We start from the raw sequence: 12,735 nt of genomic DNA on the forward strand, positions 1-12,735 counted from the left end.
GACAGTTCACCTTGCCGTGTCTGTTTCACTCAGATTTACTGTGGCCATCTGCGCTTTGACTGTAGGCCCATTGTTTAGTTGGTCAGCAAAGCACGGCACTTTAAAACATGATAAATTATTATTCTCCATCACTGTTCTAGTACGGTTTTCCAGACATTGCATCCGAAGCACGAAACAGGCTTCTGATTGGCTGCCGGTGCCGAGTATGCAAAATTGCACCGGCAGCCAATTAGAAGGCTGTTTCGTGCTTCAGACGACACCATGACTGAAAAGTGTACTTGAGAGTTTTGAAAGCCGCTTAGAAAGAGGAGCCCATTTGGCTTGTAGCGGTTTGCTTTTAACTTTTGCTTTATTGAATAAAACAAACGTTTGTTTTGAACAAAATCAAACGTTTTTTTTTTTTTTAATTTCTTTTCTTGAAGAAGTTGTCGGCCACCCCGGCCGAGATGTTTTGAAAGTTGTATGCCTGATGTAAAAGTTGTACACCCTGGGCCGCTGGGCAGACGCTATTTCAAACACTATATATATATCTATATTTTATGTTTTAAGACTCGCACTGAATATTCAGGAAGTCTTGTTTTCGAGTTGATGACGATCCCCTACGTCAGGGGTCCCCAAACTTTTTCCTGTGAGGGCCACATAACTTTTCCCATCTCTGATTGGGGGCCGGTGTCAGTTTGTAACAGAAAAAGTGTGACGATCGTAGGGGAACTTAAAAATTTGATTCTTTTCCAGAAAGCCACACATAACCAAATAACCCTTTCCAGGTTCTTTACAGAAAACGTCAGGAAACAAATAATAACGCTATTAATGAAATAAATAATAACTAAATAACCCTCTCTGAGTTCTTCACAGAAAAAAACAGGAAATAAATAACACTATTTATGAAATAAATAACTAAATGACTATCTGGGTTCTTCATTGAAAAAACAGGAAATAAATAACACTATTTATGAAATAAATAATAACTAAATAATTCTCTGTGTTCTTCATAGAAAAAAGCCATGGAACATCAACTTTGTGCCCTGCACAATCTTAACAGATAAAAGATCAGTTGTCAGAGCAGAATATCTTCACCACATATGAGCAGTCTCTTAAAGTTGTTGTGTTCCTTCCTTATAATCCTTCTGTAGGTTCCAGTAGGCTTGTAGACACTGCTGTCTGCAGCTCTCTCTCTCATCAACTTCCCTGTGAAAACCACAAAGGAAGGACTAAGTGATACAGCACCTAAACAGCACAATACATTTCAGTACCATTATGGCTGTAAGGATGGATTTTATACCACTAGATGTTATTATGATTATATTTTTGTACTAAATTCATCCTGTCTACTTGATATCTAATTTTAAGCAGATTTTAAGCGACTACTTCCGCCTTCGTCACGAAGGCATCTGGCTGGTGAGACGTTGAATATCAGGTTCCATTCTAGTTACAGTTCATCTGTCAATCTTGATATCATCGTTGATTTCAGCAGTTTCATGCGAGAAAAGGTTTTCTCGCAGATATACGTTCTGCCAAAAATTGTGGACATTTTCATTGCGTGTTTTTTGATGTTTGGATATGTGTCGTTTGGGAGGGTGGCATAGACGTCAATGAGACTGTTGGGCTTGAATGCGTCTTTCAGAACATCACAGTTCTATAACTCAGGTCCAACTTCTCCATGGTTTGGTACACTTGGTAAAAAATATCCTCTGGCATTGTAGTCCCGAGACTTTGGAGGGCTGCCAGCTCCTCGCATATCTCAAAGTTTGCGCTAACTCTACGAATAAAAATGAGCAGTTGCTCTGTGTCTTGCATGTCCGTGCTCTCATCCAGTGCTAATGACAAAAAGTCACATTCTTTCGTCTTCTGCTGCAGCTGGGCATATACATTACTCCCGATTTCTTCACCGCGTCTGGTAAATGTACTTAAAGAGTTTGATGCTTCTCTTTATTTGTAAGTAGGTTCGTTGTCAGATCTCCCCAGGTAGGTGACGCGCAGAGCTTGATCGTGGCGTGGAGTCGAGCAAGTCGTGCCGTGATGTCCGTCCGACGCCCGACGTGAGCCGGGCGTGCCTGTGCGGGTCTTTGCAAGTCTCTTTGAGGCTGTGAGTCCGAGATGAGTCTGAGATGATTCTGCCCCGTGGTTCGCCCCAATCTCTCTGTCCCGCAACAGCTCCTTTTATACCATTTTCAAGTGTGTGCCATGCGTCAGGGTGAGACGCACATCAAGGAGATCAAGGAAATGAAAGACATTAAAGCTGCGGTGCGCACCGGTGACGCCACAGGGCTCCCCTCCTGGATCCGAAGTTGGTGAAAGCGATGAAGGAAAAAGAAATAAAAACAAAAGCCACTCTGCGACACGGAGAGGCGAGGCACGATGACGGTCGTCACCGGGCATGGCAGACGTCGGTGGGGAGGTTGCGGAGGAAGCTTCGGTCGTGCCTGAAGTCGTTGTACGGGATCACGCGCAAAGAGTGCTCCACGACTGCCAGTTTGAGTCGATCGATGAGGGATTGTGAGGACGAAGGAGCGTGGGGTTGGTCATGCTGCCGGGCACGGACAGGCCGGTCATCGGCGACGGTGGTGTTGATCGCGCTGCCCTGGCGCTCTGCAGGACGCTGAGGAAGCACCCTGACGTCGGCGGCCGAGTCGGCCATGAAGCGTCTTCCCGAAGTCCGATCGTGGACATAAGCGATGTCCGACTATGTCCGATCGTGGACATATATGATGCCCGATCGTGGACATGAGCGATGTCCGATCATGGACATATACGATGCAGCTAGTTGCAGAATCGCCAGGCGAATTGGACGATGTTGGCCATCAGGGTGCGACAGGTTTCACGGTGGGGTCGGGGCGCCCACGGCTGGTGGCGGCCCATCGGGAGCCCGGCTCGAGGGGTCTTGCTGTGAAGATGCCGGGATCACGGGCGGCTGGGAAATCTGGGTGTTTCCATTTGGAGAGTTGATTGTGGCTGAGGAGGAGGGAAAAAAATCCTTTTGGATGGCTCGCCAAAAAAAGAGTTTGATGGTTCTCTTTATTTGTAAGTAGGTTCGTTGTCAGATCTCCCAGGCAGGTGACGCGCAGAGCTCAATCGTGGCGTGCAGTCGAGCAAGTCGTGTTGTGATGTCCGGCCGACGCCCGGCGTGAGCATTAAAGCTGTGGTGCGCACCGGTGACGCCACATACTCGCCGACAGACTTATGGCATTAAATGCATCTTTCCCCTCGGGACACACCTCCTCTGCGTCAGCATCCATGCATTTCTTAAAAAACTCTCCGTCCGTGAAAGGCTTACCGCTGCTTGCTATCAGTTTAGCAACACGAAAGCTGGCCCGAACGGATGCCTTATTCAGCTGAGCTTGGCGTACAAATGTATTCTGCTGAGATAGTAGGCCACTTTTTAGCTTTGAGTTTGTCTGCTTGTATTTGGCCTTGCAAAACGGGTTCGGGACCAAACTGAGCGCACCTGAATGTACCACCGGATTCCCCTCCACTTCCTCATACGTCACTTTCTTGTGTCGCGTCGCATTGTGACCGACTCCTTTAGCGTTCTATTGTGAGCAGGCGTGTTTGTATTTTTCAATCACGATTATAAACAACATAGATTGATTACATTGATTAAAATAGGAACAGATAATGATTGAAAACCGACATTTGACTTGCAAAATGATTTTTTAGGCCAAATAGGAAAAAAAAATCTCATAGCATCTCTGCTATTGTTTAGGGAGCCGAGCCAAATGTGCTGACGGGCCGGTTACGGCCTGCGGGCCGTAGTTTGGTGACCCCTGCCCTACGTGATGTAGGGCAGGGGTCAGGGATGTGAAAACAACACTCTGGTGTTGTTGGGCATCCGCACCATGCTAAACCCCGACATCGACTCGACTCCAGCAGTTTACGACTGCCTAGTGAGCTCCTCAACCCGACCGACCCTATTACTGTCAACGTCAGTGATCTGCTCACCCGCCTCCGGTAGTTTGCACTTGTTCAGCGGCCCCGGCCGGCCCGGACGTCGTCCCGCACTCCAAACATGCACTGCCTTCCTGCGGTCTGATCGTGTTCGCAAGCCCTCCAGCCCCCTTACGATGACCCGTATCCTGTCCACTCCCACGGTGAGAAGACGTTCCGCATTCAAATCAACGGCCGCGAGGATACAGTTTCCATCGACCGACTCAAACCGGCAGTCGTAGAGCACACGTTACCGTGCTCCCGAACATAGACGTCGGCCACCACTCCAACAACGCCCCCCATGCCTGGCGATCGACCTTCTTCGTGCCTGGCCTCTCTGTTTGACCAAACTACCTGGAACGGCAGACGTGTGCACTTCCCAGAACGGCTCACCTCCTACCGGATCTTCTGAGTGTGTCCGGCTCGTTTTTTCCTGTGTCGCCTCCCCTGATTTCAGATCCAGGAGGGGAGCCCTGCGGCGTCACAGGTGCACACCGGGGCGCTTTCATGTGTACGCCTTTGAAGTGCGTCTTTCAAACCTTTGATGTCTTTCCAACCTTGATGTCTTTGATGTGCGTCGAAGACTGACGCATTTCCCACGCATGAAAATGGGTATAAAATCAGCCATCGTGGGACAGAGAGGGCAGATTCATTCGGACTCAGACACACACGCACGCAGACTCGCAGAGACCCGCACAGCGTCGGACGGAGTTCACAGCACGTCTTGCTCGACTCCATGCCACGATCAAGCTCTGGGATACATCTGCGTGTCACTTGCCTGGGAGATCTGTCAACTACCATTCTACAAATAAAGAGCAATATCAAATTCTCTAGGGTCCTTTTCAGACCACCCCAAACTCGTCCTCGCCCACCTGCGACCGCTGGTAAGTTCATCGCTGGACCCGCTACAGTTTGCCTACCAGCCCAGCATCGGTGTGGAGGATGCCATCATCTACCTCCTCCATACGGCGTTGCTGCACCTGGAGAATGCTGGGAGCACGGTGAGGATCACATTCTTCGATTTCTCCAGTGCCTTCAACACCATGCAGCCAAGTCTACTGGGGGACAAGCTGCGGCATGCCGGAGTCGACCATCACCTCACATCCTGGATTACAGATTACCTCACAAACAGGCCACAGTACGTGAGAGTAAAGAACTGTGAGTCGGGCAGGCTTCTCTGCAGCACCGGAGCGCCGCAGGGAACAGTCCTGGCTCCATTCCTCTTCACCCTCTACACCTCGGACTTCAATTACAACACCCCAACCTGCCACCTTCAGAAGTTCTCTGACGACTCAGCTATTGTCGGTCTCATTACAGAGGGAGACGATAGGGAGTACAGGGGGCTGACAAAGGACTTTGTGGACTGGTGCCAGCAGAATCACCTCCAGATCAACACCGGGAAAACCAAGGAGCTGGTGGTGGACTTCTGCAGGAAACAATCCTCACCTGCACCATTGAACATCCAGGGTTCAGACATTGAGAGGATGACCTCCTACAAGTACTTGGGTGTTACTCTCAACAATAAACTGGACTGGACAACAAACACGGATCAAAAAGGGACAGAGTCGCCTCTTCCTCCTCAGGAAACTGAGGTCTTTTGGAGTTCAGGGGTCACTCCTAAAAACTTTCTATGACTCTGTGGTGGCATCAGCCATCCACTATGGCATTGTCTGCTGGTCAGGCAGCATCACCACCCGGGACAGAAAAAGACTGGAGCGCTTTGTCAAGCGGGCCAGTTCTGTTGTGGGCTGCTCGCTGGACTCTCTAGAGTAGGTGGGCAACAGACGGACGCCAGCTAAACTAAAAGCTATGACGGACAGCCCCTCCCACCCCCTCCTGCCCATCCTGACAGCTCTGGGTAGCTCCTTTAGCCAGAGACTATTACACCCGCGCTGCAAGAAGGAGAGGTACCGCCGCTCGTTCCTACCGACTGCTGTCAGGCTTCACAATTCCCAATGATCACATGTGGAAAAAAAAAAAAAAAAATGGACACTTGTAAATATGGGTTGTTGCAATATATCTAAATGCATTTCTTGATTCTGCACTATGTACGGTCTTGTTTATAGAACGGTTTTTGCACATCTACATTTGCACAGTATACAGTTGACATTTTTATTTTGTTATGCTTAGAATATCTTGTTTTCTATCCTTTCACTCCCACCCCAACCCCATCCCTCTTCAATTGCTGCTGTGGACTGCAAATTTCCCCATTGCGGGATGAATAAAGGTATTCTGATTCTGATTCTGATATGTTGAAGTTAGTAAAACAGCGACGGAGATTCAGAAGACAGAAATGTGATTGACAGTTTAAGAAATATTTGGTCAATAATTGGTCCAGCACTTGCTTGAAAGATTAAACTGTGGTCCACTCCTGATCGCCATGAATAAGAATAACTAAAGCAGAACGTTGTACACCTACACCTCGGACTTCAACTACAACACCCCAACCTGCCACCTTCAGAAGTTCTCTGACGACTCAGCTATTGTCGGCCTAATTACAGAGGGAGACCATAGGGAGTACAGGGGACTGACAAAGGACTTTGTGGACTGGTGCCAGCAGAATCACCTCCAGATCAACACGGGGAAAACCAAGGAGCTGGTGGTGGACTTCTGCAGGAAACAATCCTCACCTGCACCATTGAACATGCAGGGTTCGGACATTGAGAGGGTGACCTCCTACAAGTACCTGGTTGTTACTCTCAACAATAAACTGGACTGGTCAACAAACACGGATGCCCTAATCAAAAAGGGACAGAGTCGCCTCTTCCTACTCAGGAAACTGAGGTCTTTTGGAGTTCAGGGGTCACTCCTAAAGACTTTCTATGACTCTGTGGTGGCATCAGCCATCCACTATGGCATTGTCTGCTGGTCAGGCAGCATCACCACCCGGGACAGAAAAAGACTGGAGCGCTTTGTCAAGCGGGCCAGTTCTGTCGTGGGCTGCTCGCTGGACTCTCTAGAGGAGTTGGGCAACAGACGGACGCTAGCTAAACTAAAAGCTATGATGGAAAGCCCCTCCCACCCCCTCCTGCCCACCCTGACAGCACTGGGTAGCTCCTTTAGCCAGAGACTATTACACCTGCGCTGCAAGAAGGAGAGGTACCGCCGCTCGTTCCTACCGACTGCTGTCAGGCTTCACAATTCTCAATGATCACATGTGAAAAAAGAAAAAAAAACTGGACACTTGTAAATATGGGTTGTTGCAATATATCAAAATGCATTTCTTGATTCTGCACTATGTACAGTTTTTCTTATGGAACGGTTTTGCACATTTACATCTGCACAGTATACAGTTGACACTTTATTTTGTTATGCTTAGAATATCTTGTTTTCTATCCTTTCACCCCCACCCCTACCCCATCCCTTTTCAATTGCTGCTGTGGACTGCAAATTTCCCCATTGTGGGTCGAATAAAGGTATTCTGATTCTGATTCTGACCTCTCAAGATTTATTTAGCAGCCAGCTGCAACTGGAAGGTCTTAATTAAGATAAACTGAACGTTCTAAAAACTTTAAAAACGGTTTGTAGTCTTCACTGCTACAAAATATGGTCTTTCACCATTATTCAACGCCTTTGAACAGTTGTATTTCACCCCCAAAAAAACAACTATTTTTTTTGCATCCGTATTTTCACTTTTTTTATGATGCAATGAGTTCAATTCTCTTTTATGTATGACCAAACCCAATTCCAAATATGAAAACCTGTACATCAAGCAATAATGGGAAAGACTTACATCTACAAAGCTTCAACAATGAGTGTCCTTAGTTCACAAACATTTATTGAATGTTAAAAGAAAATGTGAGGTAAAACATGACTGTCCCGGAGCTTTGGAAGGCGTTACAGCCATAAAACTCTAAATTCATCATTGTTTGCTGAAAACAACAAAGTTTGGAGTTAAACAACTGTGTCTTTGTCGTGTATTCAATTACAGTAAAGTCTCGTTATATCGATATCGGATATATCGATAGTCCCGGTTATATCGATACTATTTCTATGCACGCACGGAGAAAATTACATGCAAACAGGGTCGGATATATCGATAGTCCCGGTTATATCGATATTTTTTCGGACTCCCTTGAATATCGATATAACGAGACTTTACTGTATATATTGATTGAAAATGACTTGAAAATTATTGTATTGTTTGTTTGTTATTTTTTTGTTGTTGTTAAACAGGACATCCCAAAATCAATGGCGTCGGCTTTGTATAACTGGTATTTGAAGCACTTATTTTCTTGTTCTACCCTCCCTGTTCTCCGTTAAAATCGTACTTAATTTTGAATTAACTGAAAGGTGTTCAACGCACTGCTTATTGAAACCCTTTTATGGGGCTGTGCAAACAAACATCAAGACATTTTGGGAATACAGTGAGGCCTCGGTTTACGAACGCCTTGCCTTACAAACTTTTCGGTTTACGAACGTTAAATTTATAAAAATGAAACCTTGGATTACGCACTACTTTTCGCGATACACACTCCCCACCACGGCTGGCGGAGTTATCTTCCGCGGAAGAACACCAAAGCACATGACTGAACAGCACCCCAGCCGGCCTATCTTTCCACACCCCCTTTCTCTGAATGCACCCGTCAATCCAGAGCGAGCGAGAGACAGAGAGCGGGATAGAGACACACACACATGCATACACGTTTTTGCTACATGGTGGGGACATGGTGTGCAAAAGTTTTGACCCGTGGGAACCCAATTTCAAACATGAAAAAAACATTTATGAAACTCATAAAAATTTGATTTTAGGACCCAATTTTTTTAGCCTGTGCTCACTCAGAAATCACTTTAATGGCATAATTCTTGATTTAATTTTTCCAGGTTTTTTGCAACTCCGTGGGGACTTAACGAATCATGTCAAACCAAAACTACCAGCAAGTGGTGCTTATTTTTTTTCAAGAGACAATATTTAGAGCCTGTAAGGTCAGCAATTGTGTTTTGCAGGAGCCACGATCGTATATTTTTTGACAATTCTAAATTTTGAACACAAATTGTGAAGTATTTTGTTCACATGCACAACTGGGTCCAAGCCCCCTCCCATTTTCTGAGACGATATCCGACAGAATAATCAAGCACCAGATGTAGGTCTGGCAGGTTCTGTCACAACCAAAAGTTTGACTGCATCCAGTATTGGACTTTTCAATGTGCTATTCTTTATTATTTATCTGTGAATTACATCCCATTGGTGCTGCCAGCAAATTTTTGTTTCATAAATGTGCTGAGTTCCAACACTTGGTGTGCTCTTTGTGTAGTTTTTAGATTTGTATGTTTAATCTACGGAAAATATCTCGTCTTTTAATTACATATTGACTAACAACCTGTGCAGATCGGACCTAAATGACAATGTTTTAATTTTCTCAATTTTCAATCTAAGTTGCTAGAACAAACATACTTTTCTTGCATATTTATTGGATTGGGGGGCGGCCCGGTAGTCGAGTGGTTAGCACACCGGCTTCACAGTGCAGAGGTCGCCGGTTCGCGTCCCGGTCCGGCCTCCCTGTGTGGAGTTTGCATGTTCTCCCCGGACCCGCGTGGGTTTTCTCCGGGTCCTCCGGTTTCCTCCCACACTCCAAAAACATGCATGGCAGGCAGATTGACCACTCCAAATTGTCCCTAGGTGTGAGTGTGAGAGTGACTGTTGTACGTCTTTGTGTGCCCTGCGATTGGCTGGCCACCAATTCAGGGTGTCCCCCGCGTCGTGCCCGAAGACAGCTGAGATAGGGTCCAGCAACCCTCGCGACCCTAATGAGGAATAAGCGGTACGGAAAATGAGATGAGAGATTTATTGGATTGGATTGGATTTGCCTTAATTCGTCTCGCAGTGGAGAAATTTACATTTCACAGCAGCAAAGTTAGAAAAGCAAAATACAGAAGCTGCTGGAAAGGCAGCCACTCTCGCGGCGCCGTCTTGAAGTCAAAAGAACAAAAAAAAAAAAAACAAATAACATGACAATTATAAAATAGATTCAAGAGAATTAAGTAAATTAACACTGCTCACGTACCAATTTCAATGGCAGCCGATCTTTTTAATAATTGAAATACATCAACCTGAAATTTCAAACATTCAAGACATTGTGGTAAGAAAATAAATACAAATTGCTTTCATATTAACAACTGCGTGTAAAACGTTCAAGATTGAAATAAAACTGCTGGACAAAATTTGTGTGTCCAGAAGTTAAGTCGACAAATATTCAAGAAAAAAACTCAATATGTTGAAATAAAAGCTATTGTCTCTGTGTTGTATTGAAATGTGCCAGAAACAAGTGCATATGACACATACATAAAAACAATGCATTGTTCCAGCTGCCAAACCTAACCTTTCCTTAGTTTCGAACCTAACCTTAACTGCGTTTTGCGGACATTCTCATTAATTTATCAATGCGGTTTTTCACGAAATATTTAACTCCCTTCCAAGTTCTCCCTTTCAATTCTTCTGGTGAAGCCTTAATGCAGTTCATGCATTCGTCTTTGCCTGGAACCCTGAGAGACATGATGGAGTCCATCAAGGTTTTCTCCACAGCGTGGATTTCTTCTTCTGTCCACTTTTTTACTTTCATTTTTACTTCTTCCTTACCTATATAAAATGGGACAGTAAATTAATATTCCTCCAAAAATTAAAACACAGACCAGTGCTGTCTAAAGTCATCATTGGTCTGTTTTGTAACAGTTTTTGTAGTCTTAGCGACATCATGTAAAGGAAGGCAGGATATGACGTATGAGGAAGCTCAAAATGTAAACAAAGATTACGGAGCGATGTTTAGAGATGTTTGTATGGCGAATTACTCCAACAATCATCATCATCATCATTATCATTATTATTATTATTATTATTATTATTATTATTATTATTATTATTATTGTAAATACAAATAAAACATAACTCATGCGTACCGTCTGTATTATACCCGACAACAAACACATAACTGGATTTCGGGTGGGTACGTTGCTGTCTCAGCATCAGTGACTGCTTGTCCCTCCTACCACTCTCAGAATCAGAATCAGAATCAGAATACCTTTATTCGTCCCACAATGGGGAAATTTGCAGTCCACAGCAGCAATTGAAAAGGGATGGGGTTGGGGTGGGTTGAAAGGATAGAAAACAAGATATTCTAAGCAAAACAAAATTAAAATGTCAACTGTATACTGTGCAAATGTAAATGTGCAAAACCGTTCCATAAGAGAAAAAAAACTGTACATAGTGCAGAATCAAGAAATGCATTTTGATATACAGTAATGTCTCGTTATATCGATAGTCCCGGTTATATCGATACTATTTCTATGCACGCACGGAGAAAATTACATGCAAACAGGGTCGGATATATCGATAGTCCCGGTTATATCGATATTTTTTCGGACTCCCTTGAATATCGATATAACGAGACTTTACTGTATTGCAACAACGCATATTTACAAGTGTCCAGTTTTTGTTTTTTTTTCACATGTGATCATTGAGAATTGTGAAGCCTGACAGCAGTCGGTAGGAACGAGCGGCGGTACCTCTCCTTCTTGCAGCGCGGGTGTAATAGTCTCTGGCTAAAGGAGCTACCCAGTGCTGTCAGGGTGGGCAGGAGGGGGTGGGAGGGGCTGTCCATCATAGCTTTTAGTTTAGCTAGCGTCCGTCTGTTGCCCACCTCCTCCAGAGAGTCCAGCGAGCAGCCCACGACAGAACTGACCCGCTTGACAAGGCGCTCCAGTCTTTTTCTGTCCCGGGTGGTGATGCTGCCTGACCAGCAGACAATGCCATAGTGGATGGCTGATGCCACCACAGAGTCATAGAAAGTCTTTAGGAGTGACCCCTGAACTCCAAAAGACCTCAGTTTCCTGAGTAGGAAGAGGCGACTCTGTCCATTTTTGATTAGGGCATCCGTGTTTGTTGTCCAGTCCAGTTTATTGTTGAGAGTTACACCCAGGTACTTGTAGGAGGTCACCCTCTCAATGTCCGAACCCTGGATGTTCAATGGTGCAGGTGAGGATTGTTTCCTGCAGAAGTCCACCACCAGCTGCTTGGTTTTCCCGGTGTTGATCTGGAGGTGATTCTGCTGGCACCAGTCCACAAAGTCCTTTGTCAGTCCCCTGTACTCCCGATCGTCTCCCTCTGTAATGAGGCCAACAATAGCCGAGTCGTCAGAGAACTTCTGAAGGTGGCAGGTTGGGGTGTTGTAGTTGAAGTCCGAGGTGTAGAGGGTGAATAGGAATGGAGCCAGGTCTGTTCCCTGCGGCGCTCCGGTGCTGCAGAGAAGCCTGTCCGACTCACAGTTCTTTACCCTCACGTACTGTGGCCTGTTTGTGAGGTAATCTGTAATCCAGGATGTGAGGTGATGGTCGACTCCGGCATGCCGCAGCTTGTCCCTCAGTAGATTTGCGGATGGTGTTGAAGGCACTGGAGAAATCGAAGAACGTGATCCTCACCGTGCTCCCAGCATTCTCCAGGTGCAGCAACGCCGTATGGAGGAGGTTGATGATGGCATCCTCCACACCGATGCTGGGCTGGTAGGCAAACTGCAGTGGGTCCATTGATGAGCTTGCCAGCGGTCGCAGGTGGGCGAGGACGAGTCTCTCCAGCGTCTTCATCAGGTGAGACGTCAGGGCCACCGGTCTGTAGCTTTTGAGCTCCTTTGAGTTGGCAATCTTGGGCACTGGGACCGGGCATGACGTTTTCCACAGCTGTGGAACTCTGCCCAGCTACAGGCTCAGGTTGAACAAGTGCTGGACAATGTCACACAGCTGGTCGGAGCAGGTCTTGAGGAGTCGGGAACTGATATCATCCGGACCTGCTGCCTTCCTCACCTGCATCCTCCTCAGTTGGTT

The sequence above is a fragment of the Hippocampus bargibanti genome, linkage group LG05 (assembly GCF_051943395.1).
Source record: "Hippocampus bargibanti isolate YZ-2025 linkage group LG05, ASM5194339v1, whole genome shotgun sequence".
NCBI lineage: Eukaryota > Metazoa > Chordata > Actinopteri > Syngnathiformes > Syngnathidae > Hippocampus > Hippocampus bargibanti.